At 37.9% G+C, this 25393-nt stretch overlaps 1 long non-coding RNA gene across 1 annotated transcript in view; it reads right to left on the minus strand.

Moving 5' to 3' along the window:
* LOC132989393 (uncharacterized) overlaps positions 1-25393 on the minus strand; it is an 83087-nt gene that overhangs the window by 36741 nt on the left and 20953 nt on the right. The window contains exon 3 of the long non-coding RNA XR_009675909.1: positions 8111-8196. This is a non-coding gene — a long non-coding RNA (uncharacterized LOC132989393). The remainder of the gene's footprint in view (positions 1-8110; positions 8197-25393) is intronic.

Consider the following 25393-nt stretch of genomic DNA (forward strand, 5'->3'; position numbering starts at 1 on the left):
GGTGGTTGTGGTGGGGGGTGCTGAGCCTGGAGAGAAAGCTGAGCGCAAACACAACAGCAACAGGAACCAACTTGAGCCATCTAAATTATTCATACAGCAGATGGATACGTTTCCCCAGGATTTCACACTAAAACACAGCTATTCAGCTTCCCCATGCGTTACTCTGTCTATTCAACGGACGGCGCCAGGAATCAAGATAAGTATCACTTTATCTAAAACGTTTCATGTCTGATTCATATCAACTTTGAAGAGTGGAAGCCCCTCGACACCGTGATCTCACGTTTGTTCTTTTCCACAGGCACAATGAAGGGGGAACATGTTCTCTTTCCTCTATCTTCAAAGACGTAGGCACTGCTATGACCTTGTGTGAAGGATATTATACAAATCAGAGGGTCCTTAGAGACGCATGTCATGTATATCACTGACTACACCTCGCCCGCCTGATGTGTGCTCGTAGGCAGCCCAAAGGTGTTGGGATCAAGAAGAAAATGAATGCCACAGTGGTATTTTTTTTTCTCATGGGCCTTTACCTCCAAAACTGACATGATCTTTTACATAAAGTGTTTTAAAATGTCATAAAAATGCATCCGTGTTTTTATCATTTTATATTTTCAGCCAAAAGTCCAAAATGGTGATGTGTGACTCTTCTATAAAATGGACAAAGTTTAAGGCTGAGATGGTCTCATGGCTTTCAGCAGTCAAGAAGACTAAGATTAAAATCGATTTTCACAGTTTGTCAAAAAATCCAAATTCAGCAAAAATGTATTAATGCAACCATAATACAAACTATAATAGATAGCTGTTGGTAGATTTATGACTGAGCTTGCCAATGGAAGGATTATCTTTAAGTACACTCTCATGAGAAACATTTCTAACCTCTTACACAATGCGTGCTTAAATACAAAGATACTTTTTTTTCCACAAGCTGAAGCTAAAAGTTCATAAAAGCCTGGAATAATAAAGATCTCTTTCCTCTGTCAGTAAAGGATCAAGCTTAGACATTAAACTTATTCAACCACATATATTGTGGTTACAGTGTTTCTCCTGCCACAGCTATAAGTGGGCAGCAAACTAATCAAAAATAATTTAGAACTAATCAACACCCACAATAATTACCATGTGGTATTTTGCAATGCACTCTGCCCCACCCCGTCAACAAATTTCAACTTTTAATCAAAACTGTCCTGCCTCATTTCATAGAAAGTAACTTCCTGTGCTGGGCCTAGAAGGTTTGGATGACCTCGGTCCCTGGGGTGCTCCTCTGCCGTGCTCATCCATTTGTGAATGAAGATGACGACTTTTAAGAGGACAAGACATCATTAAGAGAATAAGTAGCCTTTCCAGCGGTCTTTTTGCACCACCCCCCTTTGGAAGTAATTTCGATGCATTTATACAGAACTGAAAGTGCTTGAGAGAGGGAGGGGCAGCCGTTTAATGGTCCAATAATGTCTTAGCCAAAGCATCGTTGTCCTCCCTAGATGGTACAAAAAAGTAACACACTGAGGCCGACCAGTTTGACGATTTAGGAGGCAGTTAAGGAGGAGTGTTTAAAAGAAGGAAGCACAGCAAGTTCATACATTCAGTAAAATGCAGCTATATACACAGTAAGGTCATGCAATATAACCACCAGAATGGATACATTATCCATATGAATGAATAAACCACAAGTCAATGTGTGACACTGAAACCAAAGATGGTCAAATTAAATTTATTTAAGTGGCATTTCTTATACTGCAGAAAAATATTGGGAAGACGAGAGAAAAGGTCAATGAAAAGCTGGATATCTCAGTATCAAGCTGTAAAGGGTGCCTTGGTAAACTCTAGTCATTTGTCTTGCTCCTTCCTTCCCCCTTTTTGCTCCTACGCTCACCTTTCAGGATACTACACCCACAAAGTGTTTGGCAAATACAGCAGGCCTTCAAGAAATCTCAGAAGCAGTAATACAAACTTATGCCAGAGGTAGATGAGGTGCAGGTGTGGTCTGCATGGTACCACACGGGCCTTATCAAATACAACACACAATTTCACTATCATTGGACATTGCCACCTATAGATAAATGGGTTTCATAGTTAGTGACTTATAACTAAATGTCACATATCCATCTGTATTTAAAAAAAGACCATCCCAACAAGTTTAAACAAACCCTGCAGGATAATGCTGGCTCTCATAGGGGAACCAAAAGCTGATGGCTTTGAACAGGAGGGAGGTACTTTCAGCGGGGCTGCCCAGCATGAGAGATCCTGTATGTCTCACAGCTGAGCTTGTTTTATTGAAAGGTTGTTTGAAAGGCTCTGAACCCGAGACATCAGTGGTCATGTTTATTTGGCTTAAAGAGGAGCAGTATTCCAAAGCTCTGCTAAAAAGAACAGTTAAAATAGAGTATAGGAAAGAAAATGAGATGGGTCAGTGCCCACAACAACTTGGACACACACACAGCGAAGATTTGTAGAAATTAATAAAATGGCCTCAATATAGCTTCTATTACAGCCCTGTACAAATGTGCACAGCACAAGCGTAGCTTAACTGCACTGTGAAAATAAGTGCCAAAACCAGTGCTGTTATCAGGTAATGGAGTGAGAGGAAGAGAGAGGGCCTTAGTGAACTTGACACTCCCATTAGGCCTCTACTGGAAAGTGCAGTATTTGATCAGGAGATGGGAATTGAGCAAAAATGAACTGAAACTAGATCCCACATGACTTATTTTCCTGCTGGCTCTCAGCTTTAGGTGTCACTCAGACTTAATAAAGCTCTCTCATATTCATTTTATCACAGAAAATAGACTGTGCAAAAATAAAATCAGTCGGTTTTGCCTTAATGGAGCAAAGTAATGGGGAGGTGAAACTGACACAACACAGTCTGTCCATAGTAATACTATCAAAATGAAAGCATATTCACTTCTGGAGTTTTCCAGGAATCAATTCAAACTGAATATTGCCCTTTTTCACAGACTTTATTTCATAATGGTTCCAACAAATACAGCACTCTGGCAATAGTCTGTCACCTCGGGTGATACCAACACAGCTATTTCACCCTATAGAGTTACAGTATTCTCTGGCCCACACTGAGCCTCCTCCACCAGCCTATAACTCTTATTTTATTTCCGCACTTTATACATTAGAGGTACATTACACCCATCCCCGCAGATAGGATGAGTCCACTTTTACACCCAGGTGTTACATTGCAAGGTTAGGTCATTTGGATGGCTATGACCTTTGATGACTCCGTCTTCAATGAAAATGATCTGGTGATCTCCACATTGACATGCATACAGATGCCCTTGTGCTGTACATTCACACTACGGTGATAAGGCCAGAGCAATTCACTCGGGAGACATTATGGAATTATTCATTTGGGGATTAGGAATTATAATTAGAACATAAGGCCACATTTTCCTGTCTTAGATAGGGGGGGGGGGGTTGCATGATTTCCCACAGATAGGACAAAAAGATATCTTTACAAGAACTACATTTTCCTGCATCTTTCTCTTAAATGACTACAGCAGAGCATATTGTTCATCATGTTTATAATTCCAGTCTTCTTCAGAGAATGCTTTACTTTTAAAGAAGTAATTAGATCCAATAAAGTGAGAGGAAAAAATCCCAATGTCCCAAGTGTTTTGATATGCTATTAATTATTCTGAGGAAGACAGATGTAAAATTGTGTATGCCCATCAGCGCTAAGACTTTCTGAAGATTTATCATTCATGTAAATCATGAATAAAATATTTCCTTGTTGAGAGAAAATGCTACATCTGTTTGTTGCATCGTTTACACCCGATTGCAAGAAAATAAGCAAACAAATCTGACCTACTACAGCTTTTTTTTCCACAAAGACTGGACATACTTGTGAATTTTGAGGTTATTAGGAATATTTTACTCTGCATTATCACATTAAATGAGATGAAAAGATTATTTTAAAATCATATTGCTGCTTTATCATGACTTTATAAACCGCTAACAGATTTAAATGTAATCGATCAAAAGACAAATAAATGAACTCTGTTTTATGCAAAGGAGGCACATATGTGCTTTTTCCCCTTAGATGTGTGAATAAATAAGTTCAAACAGACAAGCAAGTGCAAGAGTGTCATCGGGATCACGGACGAGGCGATGGTGGTGGCGGAGGTCGAGCCACAAGCCACCAGGACGGTAGCGTCTCCAATCGCCCCTGGCGACCATCACGTTGCCATGCTCCGGAACAGACAGGCCTGCTCGCACAACAGATGGAACTAATGATGCGAAACAAAAGAGATCATTTCACCGTGGTCCTCTAGGAAGCCACAAAGAGAGGCTTGGAAGTTTGAATGATGGGACCAGGGGACTTGCATGGGGTTAGATATGGGTAGGCTTTTTTTCCTGGATGTGCTCAGTTGAATAGGAAAAACAGCCTTTGATGTTTCTCACAGAAAGCGGCACATTAAAAAGACAAGTATAAAAACTAAGAGATATGGTAATCAACCTTCAAGTTCTGCACACGATTCCCAATAGATCTGATTTTCTGGACTTCAGTATCCTGATAAATATGAAGTCATACACGGGTCATCAAACTGATTATGCCAAATCCCCTTTGACTAGAAATGATGACCAAGACAATTTTTCTAACTGCAGTTTCACATGTGACTGTTCAACTCCTTTGTTGATAACAAATCACGTTTAATTAATCGATTGCCCATATTTGAAAACCACAACGAAAACTAAATACTGTTAGAACAGTCATTCAAGTCTTTTGTTGGATCATCTCATCCATCTTGTTTCTGATAGCTACGTTATGTGTTTTTCATCTAGACACATAAAATGACTCTTTAAGGAAATAGAATGTCAATGCCAAATTCTAAGACGAACATAAAAAAGACTCCTATATAAAAACAGTCTTGTGAGCAAGGTTGTGAAACGTGTTCTAAAGTAAAGCTTTGTGTGCACACCAATGTTTTTTACCACTGCGTTGAATAACAGTTGTAAACGAACTGCTGTGTCCTGAACTGACAAAAACAAATCAAATTTGAGCTGAGGACATTTGCATATCCTAAGGGACAGGATTAGATTTAGAGGTCATCTCTTACGAGCCAGTCCTCTGCAGACGCCAATGTAATGTTTCTATGTCAAGTGCATTCAATTGCAGCCTATGTGAGCTCAGTCTGTTTTTCAACTCAGGCAGTCAGAGAGAGGGAGCACAGCTCTTTAAAGACAGTGTGTGAACTGAGAGAAGTCAAACACCTTGGGATGGGATTTAACCAGGATGGAGCGAAGTGGAGCCCAATCCATACCAATCCACACATTGAAGGGATCACTGGGAAAAGTTCAGCTCTGACACTGACACAAACAGCGGAGCAAGGCCTGTATTAAAGTCAGGTTAGCAAAGATAACACTATCAGCCTGATCCCCATGGGTACCAAATGCCGGGCCTTGCTGGCAAATAAAGCTACAGTGTCTTGACTCCTTGGCACATTAGCTCTGATTACAATGACCTTCATTATATCAGCTACCCTTATTACAACACGTAGAAGGCGCTTCTCCCCTGGGCAAAGCACAGTGGGGGAAAGAGTAAAGGAAAGCGGTGAGATTCACTAGTAATGCATGGGCTGTGAAAACCAGCCTTAAGACCCACACTGTAATGTACAATTAGTAACAGGGAAAAGACTTGTTCCCAGTTGCTGACTAGACAACTGACTTGTTGAATTGAGATTGAACTATGATATTTTTTTTATTTGTATTAAAACTATACAGTGTTGAACTCTGGGTTTTAAAAGTTCAGTTTATTTATTTTGACAGTATCGGTAACAAGTGAGTGTAAAGTAATGTAATTTATCAAAACTAAAAACTACTTTCTACAGCACAGATAACATCACTATAACACTATAACTTAAAAGGTTGTTTTCCTCCTCACCATTAAATAAGCATTGACCAAAAGAAACACAAATAATGAATACCATCAGGGTTGGAAGTTAAACATTGGTCGATCACTGGGGCCACCAAATACCAAAAACCATGTGATGGCCCATTAGGGACACTACGTTTCATACTCCTACAGTCTGAGGCAAAACAAAGTTACAGTTCCAAAATAATCTTAATGTGTGCAGGTGTAAATAAAACACCAGAACAGCAAGTGGTCCTTACTTTTCAGTTTTTGATGTTTTTTGGCTTTTAGAGGGGAAAAAACTTTCCCCACCATTTCTTAGCTCCTGTTGTCACTAAAGCATATGGACCACTAGACTTTGAGCTGAAGTAAGAACTTTGTCAAGTCAGATCACAGGAATTACCTATATATACTTATTTGAAACTAAAACAAATCCCATGCATTTTCAGACAGGTTTCTGGTGTTTGAATTTTCTTAAGCAGCTAGTACTGACTCAGGCACATGGATTAGAGACCGGAGGCTAATGAAAGTGGAGTTAAGAATATTTAACAGCCTTTTAGTATTGTTCTTGCTTAATCTTTGGGGCACCAAAACTGTACTTCTGCCACCATATTGAAGGGCTTTATTTATTTATTTATTTATGTTTAAAGGTAGAGATGAGACAATAAACATTCTGAACTCAGTCTCCAAAACATTCAGACTGAACAGCAAGAAGTGCCCACAAATCGTCTACATCAAGACGTTCAGACGAGCACGAACAGCTCCTTCTATATGATCAAAAGTACAATTCTCCTACTTTAGTTTAAAATATTTAGTTTGAAAACCTTACAGTTATTGAAGCTACCTGTTTGTATGTAAAGTCAGCACAAAGTTAAAAATAATTTATTTGGAAGAATTTTAATTATAAAAATAAAAAATGGGTTTACTACATCTTTATAAAGCCTTAAACATAATACCAACAACAACAATAACAATTATGAGTAAAATAAATATCGGAATCAGTATCAATATTGGTACCAATGTATTGGAATTGGATCGGAAGTGGATCGTGGATCTCTATTGAATGATTTACCATTTCATGTCCCATGTGCACATACAAGCCCTGATTATTATGTAACAATATTGTTAACCCCAATTTCCTTTCCAGCCTGCCCCTTCACAAGCCACATTGTTAGCTTGAGCAAGCTCTTGGCCAACGTTACCACTATGCTGCTGGCTTTCATTCAGTCTGACCACCCTGCATGCAGGGATATTCTCTTCCACAGTGCTGCTCATCCCTCCTCCAGAGCCCCTGCTGTGCATCTCACCCTCCCTCTTAGCTGGCAGGTGACTCTAAATAACAGACATTGCCCTGAGAGAGCCACTCGGTCGCATTCACTTAGCACATCCAACACATCCTAACACGGGATGAACTGAGCTGTGGGGGTTCGGACGACCATCCCTTCAGCCAGCAGGAGGGCGTGATGTTTGTTTTTGTGCTGAGTTACAAAGGGGAACAGAAGGGGGGATGCCAATCAGCTTGTTTTGGATTAAGAACAAATCAGGAGATTTTTAGGAATTACAGCAAGTTGAAAACAAGAACACCTGTAGGAAGCACAGGATAACAACCAGTGAGTAACACACAGTATCACTCTCAGCCTCTCATACACATATCTGTTTAAGTACCACTCATGACAAAGAGTAGATCAAAAACAAATACTATAAAAAAGGATTATAGCCAAGAGTGCACTTAACAGAATCAGAGTTTAAGCCATGTTGATGCCAAATGACAGTATTTTAAAAGGGGAAAATGAAACTGTAACTTAATTATGGATTTATAATGAGCTGCTGCACCTCTGCCAAAAACAAGTCCCATACCAAAGCAAACAGGCACCTGTCGAGTGCTCTCTGCTCAAGGGTTTTCACAGATTAATTAATCTAGGCCTTTGGGTATCATGACTTGTGTGTGTTGCTTGTGTGCATGCTTGAGACAATTAAGCTGTGCAGAAAACAGAGGCGCAACTTCAACATGGAGCAGAGGCGCACCAATACTGCACATTACGAGCCACGCCATGTGATTTTAAACTAAAGTTGACAATCTAGTTATTTATTTCAGAATGATAGAAACACAAAGTTAAAAAAAAAAAAAAGCGTATTAATTTTTCTGCCATAAAATTAAGTTATGAATCACATACAGATTTCTCATATTAATGGAATAACAATTCTGTCTCCGTTTCTACTTTATACCATTAAATAAACAAATATGTTCAAACTCACCATACTGTTGAAAAGACTGTCCTGGAGAAGAATACACAGAGGAGTTACAGCCTCTTAACCAAGCTCACTCCACTGCCATCTGATTCCTGTTAATAGACATAACACACATGTTTACCATCAATAAATGTTTATTTCTAATGATACATTTGAACAACAAAATTTTTTTATTTATTCAAGAACATTTTATGTCAAAAAGCATTCTTTCTACATGCAAACAGATTGGTGTTAAATCTAAAAGTCCTTCAGAGAAAAGGAAAAATAACACTCTTCATGCAGGTGTGACATTTCACATTTTTGTCTGAAGCTGTTTCAAGTCAAAGTAATAAGGGAGGCTTCTTCTTCATGACATGTCATCTTAAACAATTGTTATGTTAACATTGTGTGTTTCTTTCAATCAAGACAACATCTCCAAATAACTCAAATCTTTCTTTTCTGTTTGACAAATCAAGTTAAGGATGAGCAGAAACACTCCAGACAGAGTAGTGATTCTCTACAGCGGAAAATTCAACCGAATAAAAGCTTCATTCTAAAGAGAAGGCAAGCTAAGTGTTTGTTTGTTCATCTCAAAATGTAAATGACTGTGACAATAACTTATTGATATAAATACAACAGAAATAATTGGTGACTAAAATGAATTAGGACAAAAGTCTGAAATTCTTATGACTGCTAATTACTGGTTTGAATGAGCCCGATAACTAAAGAGAAAAGGTATTAAATACTATAACTATTACTATTGCTAATTACATTTCCAATTATGTCACTAATGAGAATGGCTTAATTATCAACGCATTGAATAAATAAGAGTTTAGCGTTGTAGCCTTTGTGATGGAGATGGTGATGTGGTTACAGCAACAAGAGCAAGTTCTCGGACCAAAAACACACACGATAGAAACTTTCACAGAGACGTTGACATTTTGTTTAAATAATGAGGTTTTTTTTTTTTTTAAATATGGATAATAATTGAAGTCGACCATGGCCTTTTAATCAAACAATTTATTTAGTTAGAAATTCAAAAGAGCTTTAAAGTGTTTGAATATGAGAGAGACACAGGACAGAGAGCAAGAACAACTGAAACTCTTTAAACATGGAGGCTGAATTTGTGATTTGATCTACTTCATAAAATGTTTAGGGTCTTTCAAAAAATTACAAAATGTGCCATTTTAGAGACAAAAACCCAACTGTAAGGTGCAGTGGTCTTGGATTTGACAATAAATCATGCACTGATGCATCCAATAAATGAACTGCTTGATGATGGCTAAACACTTTAAGACACTGTCTTAACACCCCTTCTCACTGATCCCCCAAACAGCCTAACGGCGACTTTTCCTCCACGAGGAGAACTGGGCCCACATGGCTGTCAAAATAATGTTGTATCACACTCCGAGACTTTCAAAATGCTGTTGATATTTCTGTATTCCTTAAGGGCGTAGCTCTACCTTTATGAGAGCGGAAGTGCAGCCGAGGACCATGTCTGAGTGCCAAGTAAAGGCACGATGGATTAGAGTCATATCTTCCACATGGCTGCTTCCTAATCCTACCATCTGAGGTAAACACAGGACCAGGTGAGGCAACACGCCTGTCTCAGACACCTCTGGAACACAGAGGGATCTCCTCCGAAACACACAAAAATAGTATGGAGTACTATAAATTTGATTTAACAGCCTATTGCTGTTTTTTTAATACAGTAATGATTCAAAAACTCTTACAAAAACTTCACATTTGTTGTTCTGTACACAGATATTTTGGTAGATTGTGTTGAAAGGATCAGCAAAGTTTGGAAACTAAACAGAAAAGCTATGTGGTTTAAGTAGTTATGCTTACAGCAATGACTCAGAACACTCTAGATAAAAAGATAGTCAACGGTTTGTACAAATAGATGGACACCTGAACTTTAACATTACTGAAGACACAATTGTTATCTTATTTCTTGTTTGAGAGTTTGAATTTTATCTAAGAGGTCCTTGACTCGTGCTAAACTCGTTCACCCTTTCATGGAGATTGGGCCAGAGGTGTTTCTGTAATTCTGTGCACAAGCAGCCAAACAACCATCTCACAAAACATATCCTCCTCTAAAGAGGTAATAACTGCTTTAAATCAAAGCAGAAAAAAGAAACATTTCTTTGAAAGTACATAGTTAACATTGATTCAGGTAATTCATGCTTACACTTTTCTTGTAACGCACGCAATCTGTTCTCAGATCAGAACCTGAACATCTGGTTCACCGCTTTGTGTTTTCCATGTTTTCAAAAAGTGAGCAATAAGGTGATACTTTTGTATGTCACTGTCAAGGAATGTTGCCAACTTTGGTTTCAAAGTCTCTCCCTCTCAGCTCAGAGGCAGGGCAAAGAAAAGGAACACAAATAAAAACAGGAGAGAAGCATTCAATGGGTGTTTTCAGATGGGGCAGATATTTCTGAAATATTTAGAACACTATGCAAAAACAGGTTTTGATTTGTTACGGCAAGACGTTTTCAATACATTTTTTACACATGACCGCACAACTTGGAAAAAATGTGCACACCCATGAAACAGGTTCTTAGGGCAAAAAAAGACCAACAAGAGTCATGACTTTTTTTTTCAGTAAACCGGGTATACACTTTTTTATATTTGGCTCAGATGTGTTGTTTCCTTTAAGGTGAAAACTTCTGGGAATGGAAATCACAGAGTGGTTGGCCATGCTACAAAGACTTCAACAGGATATGACAATTACAGATTTTGTATTGTATTGAAAAGGCTAAACAAATATTTCATTAAAGAACATATGGGGTAAACACAATAGTTCTTTACAAGTGTTTTACTTATGTAGTCAAATGAATAATGTGGAAGAAACATGTTGCATACAATTGAAATACATTTTGCAAATCACTTTCTATTGTATTCTGTTTCAACTGTTGTTTTTTCTGCTGCCTCTTTAAAAAAATGTTTAAATCAAACAAGGTATACCAAAGCACACAGTTATACTATAAACATAACCTTGAGCCAAGCCACTTGTGAAATCCTTGTCAGAACATGTGAATGAGGGAAGGTTCTGAAAAAGTGCATATTTTGATTTAGGTGATAAAACAGCAAACACAGGTGCTGAGGTGTGTTAACTGTTCAGTGACTGTGAATGTCTTGCCCATGAAGCCAATAGATCAGAAGGTATTTCATCTTCTAAGACATTTACATAGTGTAAAGTTTCCTCTCATTGTTGCCAATGATGTCTTTATTAACTTAGAGCGAGGATAAAGTGTGTTTCTTTTTACACAAAGCCTGAACAGTCAGTGACTTTTATGTTATCAGCACATTTCTTGTTTTAAAAAGTCAAGCAGTATACAAAGGAATCCTTAAGCTATGGTACAAAATTATGATTATGATATTATTGATTTTATGTATTCCAAAAACATATATAACATATAAACAGCTGAGGTTTTGAAAGTTACGCAAAGCTGTTAATTCAATAAAGCGGGTGCGAGGCAAAAAGTGAACCTGAATGGTGAGATTTTCTGAGGTTATGTTACCAACAGTTGCCCTCGGGCATGAGAATGAGATAAATATACTGTAAAACATACACACCTTTGTCACGCAATGTGACTTGAACAAAAAGGCATTCAGATTCATCATTACCCGTCCCATAAATGCAATGTGCAGATGGCCCACCCTACTTTGTTATGTTAGATTTTTTTTATTCTTGAGTCTTGCTGACAGAAATATAGCCAGCTTTTAAAGATGCTCACCCATTCTATAGTGATGTGAATTACTGTCTTGTTAAAAATTGCTTGAGTGCTTGAGTTTTCAGGGTTTATTCATTGTGGATTATAGACACTGCACATTTTTATCAATGCAGATCTGTTTTATTCATTTTTTATGAATGCTTTCAAAGACTCTGAACCATTGTTGGATTTACTCCAGCGTGTGTTTGTGTCTTCTTTTAACCCTTTTTTCTGTAATCTTAACTCATTTAGTTAAAATCAAGACAAATGAACTTTTGCATCTACATACTTTGTTTAAATGTCTAATTCAGTCTGCTCTGACTGCTCACATTTCATTTCATTTTCTCAAAGCAAAAAGGGGCCATGTTCTAGCAATTAAGTGTTGCACTCCTATAAAAGTGTCAAACTTGAAATCTTTTTTTTAAAGAATAAAAACAGAGGAACAAAACCAGTTTCTTTTTCCTTGTCAAAATCTGCTACATGATTTACCCACAATGCAGCTAAAGTAGCCTCAAGCTGTTAGCCTCAAGCAAAGATGAGAAGCAGACAACAGAGATCTGGCTAAGTGCAATATTTTAAATGTTGCCTACATTGACCTCACAATCAGCTGTGACAAGTGATGTCACTCGAGGCAGATAATCAAATTTGCATGGCTCTAGCTGAAGCCACTTTTTTCAGAAGAATTCCTTTAAACCCAAAAAAGAAGATGATTCTTCTGTGTGACTTACTGAAGAACTTTTTCACTCTTCCATTCATGAGCACTCAATCTGATATAATCAATTCATATTTACAAGTACAAATATGAGCATGTATTATTGTTAAGAAGTCACCCATCTTATTTGTGTCCATTTATGGTTTACTATTGACATTACAGTAGTATACAGTAAGGATGAAGTGTGTGTAAATTGGAGTGTGTGCTAGACGTAGAGTAGCTTATTGACTTAGCAGACGCTTTTATCCAAAGCGAGGTACATACACTGCCACCAGGTATAGGGTAGTTTATAGGATTATAGGGAAAGTAAAAGAAACACTCCCAAAAAAAATGAAACCCCAAACAAAAATACAGTTTACATGTGTATTTACACAAGTGACATGTACACAAAATAAATATGAAAAATATTAAATAATAAAAATACAAGCAGTCAGATAAGCTTGAACTCCCTTTTTATTTGGAAAGTGCTTTTAAAAATCTGAGTACAACTGACTGTAATATGAAAAGCTGCATCATTTCAATTACAGTATGTGTTACCCCCCTGCAGGGACTTCAACTTTACAACAACAGAAAAATAAATCTGTCTGTTTGCAATGATTTACAGAAACACATTCTTTGTCTACTATACGCTTTGGCAATGTAAATCACACACACCTTTCATTTAACAGATGTGTGTGTCTGTGCACTGGTTGCTGCAGCGCATGCTGTGTAGAGGAAACACCAATGGAGTCACGTGTGTTTAAGGGCTTTATCTTCAGTTCTCGTTGAGCCTTAAAGGGTAAACCGATAGTTAAGCCTGTTAGAGGGCTACACACGCAGTCATAGAACTGGAGTTACATCCAGTAACTATTACGTTTTACAACCAAACGCAGCAGAACTGATTGTTGTCACCTGTCAGCACCAGCTGACACCTGCATGATAAATACAAACTCAGGGAGATGAAACTGAGAAAAGTTGCATGTCCGCAGATCATGTGCAGCCTGAACTGTGGGGGTCTGTTCCAAACCGAGCATCCACACATTCAGAAACTGCTGTTGGATCTCACAAACCATGAGGACTTTAATCAATTGGAGTGCGGGAAACACTGATGTTGATAAACCTCCTTTTCAAATGTATACCAATCAGAGGCTTTTTTCAAAATCAGAGTGCGTTCACAGTGTTCTCACATGTTGGGACAAATAAGACTTGTGAGGAATGTCAGTCCAGGGTTCCTGTTTTGGTGGGAAATGACCAAGAGTGAACCACAAATGATTTATTATATTAAGACTGAATTAGAAGTAGTTGTAACCACGCTTTATTGAATGGAGATATTTATTTTTGGGGATAAGCGATCATAAAGCATATAGAAACAGTAAAACATTTCATGAAGCACACCAATCTGTTGATTGCTGTGACTGTTGAGTCCTACTATTTTACAAAGATTGTATGAGGACATGTTGATTATGTATGCTAGGAGTGGTTCAGTCTTTTATTGGAAAATTTACACCCGTGCAGTGATTTATATAAATCAGTAGTGCCCACAAAGCAGTAAAACTCTAATTGTTTCTTCCATTTTGAAAGTCTAGTGTCCATTAAGGATTCAGTGAGTAATAAAGAGGACTTTTAATCAATCCTCTCTTGTTGATGAGTTGATGTGTGATGGGCTATCCTACCTGACAACGCTACCATATGTTGATTTCTCTTTCAAATTGCCAACAAAGACAGAGAGGGAATGTATTCCAGTGAAGCTGACTGTATTTAGTTTTTCAAATAGTTTGTAGAAAAAGGAAAATCAATATAAAGTGTTTCTGGGGGGGAAAACATCTTCTTTTTACTTCGTATTGTTCTCTACCACCTAAAGATACTTTCCTTCTGTATTCTGATATTTAATGATCCAAACACCAAAATTTAAGCCAATAAACACAACCCACTTTCCTTGAAATGCACGTAGTTGTCATAGTATTTGTAGCCGTTTGAAAGCAATTGCTGCGACATAACATGTTACTCCCTTTTGCTCCCACTGCAGTCTCAGTAGTGACCCTTTCATTGTCAGATTAGACTAGCCGACCCCTCCTCGACCGGCTGGCATGGCCACAGTAAATCCTGGAGACTGCTCATGCTAGGGACCTCGGGTAATTAATAAAATCCCCATTACATGCCTTGTGCCCGTTGTTTGCTATTTCAACACCCCATTTGTGCCACGATTACAGTCATTATCAGTCACCGCCATTAATTCTCTACCCGATGCCAGAGCTGCATACTAATAAATTGGGCTCTAAAAATTTTTTTACCTTTCAAGGAGTTGGTGTTGGAGCTGAGCCAGGAAGTGCCACTCCAGATTAGGAGTCATCTGGTGACTCGGAAAGAGCCCTTTCAATAGAAGGCTGCTGCATCTTTGGAGATAGTTCAAATTTCCCCGTTGATTATTTTCCTTTCCCCTCCAAAATGAATCTTTATTAAGCTTAAATCCTGAATAAAATGAAATTAGCAGACTGCAAAATATTGCTTTCTTTTCTGACTCTATTCCCTTGTGCATGCATGCAAATTATAATGCTTATTTATGTAAATGAGGTGTCGTCTTTAATTAGTTTTGCTTGAGGGCATTAAAATACATGTATTCTCTCCCCAAAAATGATTTGTTTTGTTGCTCTGTTCAGTTTAGGTTCAAAATGAATGATTATGCCGACTAAAAAGGTTTATTAATTCTCTAGTTTTCTTTTTTCTTCCTCCTCTTTTGTAGAATTATCTTCTCCACCCACTTCCTCAGAAGAGAGTATTCTTTGTGAAATCGTAAAGCCTCTTCAGGCAGTACTCTAAGCACTACTCTGACAAGCACTTGTAAAGGTCCCAGGTTGAAACCACATGGTAGAAATGCACTTCCACTTATCAAAGCTAAAAGCTGTGCTCTTCAGCATTTCTTTCTATATACATATGTGTTTGGCTATGTGACTTTGTGCATGCTGATACATTATTTAACAGAGGATTTGCTGTTGTTTTTTTTTTACATTCAACCTAAAGTGCTGTTTAACCATCGGAGAGAAAAACTGGGCTCCAATCGTGTGTTGATTCTTTTTGCATTGTGTTCATACATCAAAGACATATACACTAAGACCACAACCCGTCTCAAGAGTGAAGACTGTGTTATTAATCAATGGTTAATATGGATGTAAATTTCGACAGCCTGTCAGCTACCCCCGCTAACTTAAAACTGAATTGAGCATGACCTGTTAAATGAGGTTACACCTGATTTGGGTCTTATTTTAATATTTGTTTAAAAGGATTGGCACTGTTGCAGTAAATCTTCTACTTTGCACTGTTTTCATGCATTTACTGCTGATTTACAGTCCAGCGTTGAGTGGCTATTGAACAGAAAACTGCTTTATGTCATTGCAGAAGGTGTTGGGTCAACTACTGTAAGAAGCAGCCACTGACTGTGTAACGCAGTATTTCAAACCACTTCAGGTTGAAAGTGACCAACTGCGGCTCCTGTTATTGTTCAATATCATATCAGTATTCAGCATCCCTTAGACTGCTCAGATGAGCTGAAGTGGCAAGTTAAGATCCCCCCTCCCCAGCCTCCAAGTGTGATTTATGGAAAGGAAGCTAAAACCATTATAGCATTTTTATTATTATTGTTCTTTCAAGGCTAATGCAACAATAGATTTTTGCATGATTGATGCGTTACACTAAACATTAGAGGATTACATTAACTTTGCATAGAACAGCTAAATGACATTAGATTACTTATAGTTATTTTTCTTCCACATGATCACACTGTAAATGCAGTACATACAGTATTTCTTTGCATGTATTGATTAATGTAAACATACAGTGGATACACACACATGTATTGTGTACATTTATGTAGACTATCTTGTATGCATTTCGGTATTTGCTTGCAACACTGCTGTTTTCTGAAAATTGAAACAGTTTTTCTATTGTTCTGAGAAGTAAGTTGTGAAGTGCAGTGTGCAGAGATGAAACAACAGCAAGTGACTTTGATAACCTCTCTTCTGCCCCCTTCATTCTGCACTGAGATAAAACTGTGGGCTCTTGTGGAGAGGAATATGGCAGCAATATGCTGATACTTCAATCAGCTGGGAGGAAATTCCACATGTAATAAGGAGGAATCGCTGCTCTCTATCATGCAGTTCTTATCATGAGCTTCAGCTGTCAGAACATACAGTACAGCCATTAGGTCTCTTTCATGGCATCTGTGATAGACAAACATTTTAGACCACATCAATGGTCTCAAATCATTCCTCACACAACAAACGGCAAGGTCCAAATGCTGACTCTGCATTTCATAAGAGAAAATGACTCAACACTCGATTTTCCATGACATTTTTTTCACAAAATCTAATTAAAGAAGATGAAATCGCCACAAAAACAGGTACACTACTTGAAAAGATACATGAGCCAAGGGGCACATGTAAGAACATAATCTGTTGGTGGGAGCATGGTTTCTCTAGAAAACATGTTCTATTTGTTAAGTGTTTTGAGATAACTTTTAGGATTTAGATTTGATTATCTAGCAAAGATCTTACATTTATATTAGGGCTGGGCACGTTAACGCGTTATTTTTGCGTTAACTCATTAATTAATTATCGCCGACAATTATTTTATCTCGCATTAACGCAGTTTTTATTATTTATTTTCTTCTTGTAAAAGTCTGTTGCTCACTGGCTTTTATTTTATAAAATTCCATCGTGAGCGAGCCTCGTATGTTGCTTACTGCTGCGCATGTCTGCTGCGGCGCTCACAGGAAAGAGGAAACAGTGTTGCCAACTTGGCGACTTTCTCGCTAAATCTGGCGACTTTCCAAACCCCCTTGGCGACTTTTTTTTGTCAACAGCTACTAGCGACAAATCTAGCGACTTTTTCTGGTGTTATTGGAGACTTTTTTTGGTGTAAGAAACTGACGTGAAAGCACGTATTGCTCTGCAGTTACTGTCCTCAACGAGCAGCGGGTGCTGCCGTGAGCCCCTCCCCCTTCCAAAAGCTCTCACAGGCTGTCAGTGTAGCCTCGCGCAGCAGACCCAGCTGCAGTCAGAGAGCAGAGACCCACACCACTCTGCGTCCAGACTGCAACCAATGCAATAAGCTTTAGTTTTGTATTTATTTGCTTTGATTACATTGTTTAAGTTGAGAAGTACATTTACAATAAAAGTGCACTATACACTACGTTTGAATTCATTATTGGATTTTGCGTATAACAATGCGATTAATCGTGATTAATCACAGGAACTCATGCGATTAACGCGATTAAAACTTTTAATCATTGCCCAGCCCTAATTTATATGCATAATAGTTTGTTACTGTATAAAATACCGTTAAAAAAAGCACAATTTTATCACTTAAAATGTAAATGTACTCACATTATGAAACAGTCTTTGGTTTCGAGAAAACCTGATTTGAAAATAAGTCATTCAGAGCCAAGACATCAAATTTTCCATTAAAATGTTGACGCTGCCTTCAGGTGCCTTTTACAGGCATTTGTGCTTGTGTGTTTATCGTGTCCAGGCCATACAGTCAGTGATGGGCATACAGCCAACTGATTCTTCCCCCAAACTTCTAATTTGTGCCACTCTAGTGTGCACAGTGCTATAATTACCTGATAACGTAAACTGGCAGCTATGTCTGACAAAACAAGAAACTGCTGTAAAATGGAGCTTTTGGTGCTCAGTTCTAGTGATGCTTATAAGACGTATTAATGGGATGTTTAAGGCATATGGCACTTTCCCATTCGTCTTGTGGAAAAATCTTGGGCACAACACCTGGTGCACTAAGTGTCTGCAGTCTGAACACTGAAGTGCAGCTAGCAGTCATGGCGTTCTATTTGTAAAGTGTTGTCACATCCAAAGGAGAATTCTATTAACTATGAATGTGGCTTTTTACCACACTTGTCATTTCTTGACTGTCATAAGGTGGCAACTTAATGAACAACCTAAGTCACACTTTTCACTTGTAAACGTCCTTAAAACAGCCATGTGTTTAAAAACATGTCATTCAAATCAATGAGGACTAACTCACCACTCTGACAAAGAAATGTTTAGTGCATGTAAAAAAGTGTCCTCTGTACCTGAGGAATATGGTCCATGTGCCATACATGTAAATACAACTCAAAGGTGGATTGTGTAGTTATTTTTAATTACTAGTAACTGGTTTGAGGTTCTGTTTGTCGATATGTATATTTTGTACAAAAATGAAAAAATATCATAGTTTATTTAAAATATCTATATTTTATCAGCAAGGTCTGGAAATCTTTTTGATTGTTATAAAAAATATTTTGAACAGTACAATCACTGATTTCCATGTGCGCCGCTTAACGTGATGTCAGTCAGCAGCTCTTTCTCCTCTCATTCGGTGGATAGCTCAAGATTTCAGTCAAACTTACATTAATCATGTGTCACATTGTATTCACATTCTGGAAAACAAACTAAACTAAACTAAATTACATCCAGTGATGTCTTTAAAAATCAAATAAAAAGGCTATTTGTATAAAGCTACAGTTGTAAGAATTCTGCAGGGCTAAAATATAGTACAAAAACTTGAAGTCCACATGTTTTCAAATGAATGCTTCACTGTGTGAAAATGTACAAATACATTTTTCAAATACACTAAACTTATTAGCACAGTTTTTGTGCATTTAAAAGCATTATACTGGGAAATTAGTGAGGTTGAACTGGTCAGTAAGGATAGGATAATACTTTATTGATCCCCAGAGGGGAAATTCGGGAGTAACTGGAAATTACAGTAGTCTTAAGCTCAGTATGAAAAATAATTCTGATAAAATTGTGATCGTGAACCTGCCTTAAAAAAATCATGATATGATATTATTTCCATACTGCCAACCACTACTGCCATATAAAAATCTAATTCCTTTGTTTACATCACATGGGCACAGCTGTTGGCAACATTTAAGTAGGACAAATAGTTGTAAAGAACTGTTGCACATGAAATAAAAAAATGTTCAGATTTCATATCACTACAGAAATGTCCATTGATGTCCAAAGACTGAAAGACTTACATTGTAAAATAATTTTAACAATGCAAATCTTTTTTAGCTACATGGTGCTTCATTAGTCACAACTAATTACTACATATGGAACAAAACATATTCCAGCTGAACTGGAACTGCAACCTATTCGAGTTAAGGAAAGAGACAATAATTCATTCAGGAAGACAAAATCTGTTAGGAAGACAAAACAGGACAGACAGGTTGAACTATGATATACTGGAAAGAGATGTAATTATTTTCATAAAAGTTTTCAACACCAACAGTCAGAACATTCCAGTGAAATCAAAACTAATGCCAAGATTGTGTGCACATAGGGAATTGAAATGCTGCTGTTACATGAGGGTTTGAAAATATGTTCTTGTTTCCCCAAACTAAAAAATGTTTTTGAAGTTTTTTTCATGTTTTAGAGAAGTGTCCAATTTCTTCTTCTTAACTTCCTTTGAGTTAGCATTTAATGACGGCCATCAAAAAAGAAAGACCCCCTCCCACTCATCAGCATCACAAACAGTACAGCAGGGACAGAGCATGCATACAGAAAAAAGGTTCCACAAAGGCGGAATTTGTTTTTCTCTATTCTTACTGGCGTCTTAAAGACAGAATCAGCACTGGAACACTTGTGATAAACTATTTTTGAGGAATGTTTTCACAATAGTAAGGTGTGTAAGCTTTTAATAGCTTAGCTTATCCTCCAGCGTAGGGGTGCGGCAGCATTTATGAAGGTATACAATGCAAGTCATCTAAGGTAAAACCCCTGTGAGATAAAAAAAAATGTAAAGATTCTTGAAAAGAACAAAATCAATTCAAATGGGACTTTTTACACATGACTACTTTTTGGCTTCAACAAAATAACTGAATGTAAGGTTGGTAACGCTGACTAAATATTGCAAGAATCTGTGCCTAGAATATATTTTTAATGTAATCAAGTAGACGAATGCTTCATACTGGCAATTACCATCCCAAGGTACAAGCAGAAGCTTTGGGCTTGGGATTGTGCTGTAAGACTGGAAAGTCTATGGACAACACAGGACATTGTTAAACTGATCACTACAGTTGGGATCTGTCTAAAAATCTCAACAAGTCCTCATACAAACAAGATTTTTTTAATTGATTAAAATATTTTTTAAACTCTTTGGTCGTCTGTATTTCTTATTGTTTAACACATGAGAGAATGGTAGCGGTAATCAAGGAATCAAATGGAAAATCTTTATTTTTTCTCAGAAAAGCCACAAGAATTCAAGAAAAAACCAAAATGCCTGTCAGGGCGAGCATACAAGAGGCAATGGAGGAATCTGGCATGCCCCAAGCAAAGTCATAAAAATATTTTCCCTTTTATTTAATGTTGTCCATAATTCATTGCTAGGAAAAGCTAATCAATAGCACCTTAATGAAAACTTGAGCCATATTTTATTTTGCCGCAGCGAAGTCCCGGATCAGCATTTGTTGCCTTGTTATGTGCTGGTGTTCACCCTTGGGCTGTTTGACAGATGTGCATCACATTTGCAGATACCTTAAATATTTGCTCTCTTCAACCACATTTGCCTTATCAAAACACCACAAAGTAGGAGGGAAAATTCTGATGATTATGGCAGAAGTTAGTCAAACAAAAAACATTAAAGTGTTGCAAAACGTACTTATCATAATGTCTTATCCTTTCAATAACCTCGGCTGAAAATACCAACATACATTGCCAACTAAAGATGTGCATAAATATCGACTCACACATTATTTTATGCTTTCCACAAGTGTTATAAATATACTGCACTCCCAAAACACACCGTGTTCATATTACAGATTACAGGGAGTATGTTGAAAAGAAAAACGCATACATTACTTTTATACTTTTTTTTTTCAATTGATTGATAACCTTGACCAGGCATATCAGAGATATCAGTACAAACAGGCGAGCTGTAACGGATTAAAAAAAATAATGTAAATAAACCCAACTGAAACTGATTCTAAACCTTTTGACTGCTTTTTGGAGCATTTTGAGATTAGATTGAGAGAACAGAGGACCTTGTTTTGATACCAAAAATTTACAAAGAAAGAAATACTAAGTTCCTATAATAAAGCAGTCTAAAAGTAGTTAAAACACAGGAATACTCCTAACAAGTTCTTCACTGCACTGAAGAATGACTGAAGTACAAAAGCATCTAACTTTACTCTGAAGTACCAAATACAAATAAATAATTACTTGAAAAATGGCCTATTAGAGAAAGTTAATTATATTATCTTATTCTCATTTTTGATCCATGTGTCCATCACTTTGTTGCAGCTGATACAGCTGGAGCTAATTTTATAATTGAGAAATAGACAATGTTTTTATTTATTAACATCTCGCCGGATACCCTGTGAATTCTCACAGCATATAATAAAGATATTGATATAAAGTTTATTAATCATGGCTTGCATCATTATTTTGAAAGGCAACTAGTAGCCAAACTAAATATATTCTTTAGATTGAGTAAAAATAAGTACTTTTTTGCTTGAGCCTCCACATGCATGTTGCTTGTAGCGGTGTACTTTGCGATTGTTTGCTTTGGCTGCAGGTAATAAAACTTGACTCATGCTAAACCCAAGCGTGTTACGGATTATCATTCTCCTTAATATCACTTTAGTCAAGGTTTAAAAAAAAAGTGATGCACTGAAGTCTAAAAAGAAGTCCAGACACGGCAGGGCATTGCACGATGTTGTTTGGTCCCACAATAAAAGCCTTCTATATGACGAGAGTGGAAGCTTAACCGGATACCACGTAACAGACTAAAGATGAAAGTTCTGATTGCAAATTGAAATGCCAAAGAAACACAACACTACACTATAAATATGCAATTTGCATTTAAACTTATGTCACCAACCCCCACATATCCTCGACTTTTTTCTACGTCTAAAATCTGTTGTAGTGACAGAGAACTTAATGCCCTGAATTTTACTATTTGCATTCCATAACCTTGCAGAGCAGAATATCGATGTCTTTATTGAAGAGAATATTTCCTAACATTTTTATGACTTGGGTTTTTTTTTTTTTTTGGAACAACCATTTTTAAGTATTCTGTTATGTTGTATGTAATATGTATAAATAACTAATAGCTGAGGCTCAATGTACTTGATAATATCATGTCTTTTTCTAACTTATCTATCAGAGATAATGAAATTCCTGCATTTAAGCAAAAAGGTGTAAAAAATTGGTAACTGAGAACTGCTTGCAGACTGACTGGTGCGATGTGTTGCTAATTGTTTCCAGTGATCCTTGTCAACATACAGTATGCTCTGGTTCCAGTCAACTATCTTTGAACTCAGACTACAATTACAAGGGAAAAGGTCATTTTTCATGCTCTGAAAGGCATCCTAATGAACTGGTTGCCATCTATTTAACACTACTCTCCAGTCCACTAAAACAGACTTTCCATATCCACTGACAGCTCGCTTCACTTTGCCTACGAGCAGGATGAGATGTTTTTGTTTCGCCATTTGTGTCAAGGGAAATGACTGCAAACCTTAAGGAAACTTGTTTAATGCCCGCATTCAGAGTAAACAGTTATTCATCAAAAAAATAATAATGCCTTAAAGGTCAGGCCATAAAAAACAATATCTGCCCTCTTTCCATTGCCTGGTGCATTAGTTACTGTTAATGCCATGCAGAGTGCTCTGAAAGCAAGGAGCCTCCGTTTAAAATGAACTGAATATACTGGAAGGAACCTCACAGTATGGACTACTTTATGTTAAAATGAAGAACTTATTCCACTGTCAAAACAGCAGACTATCATTATCATTCTGATGATTAACATACAGCAGACTTACGTTTTCTTAGCCATATGGAATTACATGAGTCTATAGAGAGCTGTCCAGTGGCTACACATCAATTGCCTGTATTTGCATTGTCAGCCGGAGGTGAGAGGGTGGAGACCTGCCAAGTGTAGGGCTTTGGGCCAATGCCATGACAGCTGACAACTCGGGCAGGCCATGTGTGCAGTGTTGCATTTCTAACAGCCAAGATCCCAGATCAAGTAAATCCTTATCAGAGAGTTAGTAAGCCTCTAATGTGAAAATTCATATTTCTACTTTGAGTGTTTCATGTTCAAAAGGGAGCACATGTCATTTGGCATGCCTTCACAACACACTAGGGCTTCCATCAGTCACTGATTATTGCAATGAGGAATTAAAATCCCTAAACACAAAGGAACCAGCTCCGCATTGCTTTGGCTGTCAGAATTAACTAGTGTAAGTGACCTCAGCCTATACATGCTAAAGAAGGAGAAATCATATTCAATTAGTAAGATAGAAGTATTCTATCAGACATGCATTCGTTGTTGATTAATAAAGATACAGATGAGCATATTCCATTTTATAATACTCCTCCCTGACCTTACATTCTCCATATATATCTGCTAATTTACACTGAGCATTTTTGAATACCTTAGGTAACCGACATTGACAATCACATAGTATTGCTCTGAGAGGCTAAACCAAAGCTGCAGTGGGGCTGTCTAATGTGTCAGTGAAGAGTGGCTGAAGGAGGAGGTGCTGAACTGTTGTCTTCTCCCCCTTTTGGCACACTGTGTTTATGCCGATCCCTCAGGCCATTTGTTTGCAGCACTTCCTTGCCCCACAGCACCATGCATAATGCAGGAATGAAAATGTTAACTGTGGCAAATAAAATTGGCAAGGTGCCCCCACAAATCAGGGCAGTTTAGGAGTATGTTTAATCATCCATGCATTGGGGACAACGCATAGCAATTAATTGTGGCATTTCAAAGAAGATCAGGACCCTATTTTTCTAGGGCCCTTTAAGTTTCTTGTACAGTTGCCCCATCAACTGTGGACCAATAGTAGCGGTCTGTGCACATTTTGGCTCACTTATGTTTATCATCTCTTTGCTCTGAACTAGATGAGAAGAGAACTCTTGTTGCGAAGAGAGTTGCGAAGAATTGCATCAACAGAGCCCACCCAGCAAAAGAAATAACAAAAAACAGGCATTGTTTGAAGAGGGTCTCCCATGTATACACACAAGAAGAAATCAAGTCTAGGTCTTGCATCCTCCAGAATGCTCCAAGACAAACAAGTTTCAGCACCATATGGCGGTGTCAGGAAAATAAATAATTTAAAGAAATTCATGTGCGGTGTGCAGATGAGCAACCACAAAAATACCAACATAGGCATCCTCATACTTAACCCTCCTAATAAGAACCCTCAGCGGGGAGGGGGGGTTGGGGGGGGGGGACAAAGAGACAACCACAAAACCAGGCCCTAACTGGATTGAGAACGACTTTGGAATTTCAAAGACTGGGACTGGCAACTGTCTGTGGACGTAAGGACAGCATTTTGTGCAGATACAATCTGCAGTGCCTTTCAGCACTTCCCGAACACGAGACAGCCTAATCTAATGAACTGGAGGGTCAGAATCTACCCAGGCTTTTAGCCCAGTGCCAGCGTGCCTCCTCTCACATCTGACTGCAGTCAGAAATCCTGTTGTTATTTTTATTTTCACTGTATTTTCCCTGAGGTGTACTGTGTGCGGCTTGACTCATCATTGTTCAAGTCTTTAGAGTCGGAAAAAGAGCACACACGCACACACAAGCTAGTGGCAAGGTTATAGCAAGTCAGACAAGGGGCACTCGTATTCTGCCAACCCCAGGGAAAACTCACAGAGGGCTCCAGAGAGGGGGAACAGAGATGTGCCATGTTGCTGACATGGCAGCCGTCACGTCACACTAACCACTAAGACTGATGTACAAAGACAGCACTGAGATTTGTAGAATACTGAAGTGGCTTCTTACCAAAACAGCAAGGTTTATTTAGATATCAGGCCCCATGAGTGCTTAAAAAAGAGCGTTTGGAAACAAAGACTGCAAGAAACAGTATGATTAAAGCCATCAAATAAAATG

This window comes from Labrus mixtus, chromosome 15, assembly GCF_963584025.1.
Source record: "Labrus mixtus chromosome 15, fLabMix1.1, whole genome shotgun sequence".
Lineage (NCBI taxonomy): Eukaryota > Metazoa > Chordata > Actinopteri > Labriformes > Labridae > Labrus > Labrus mixtus.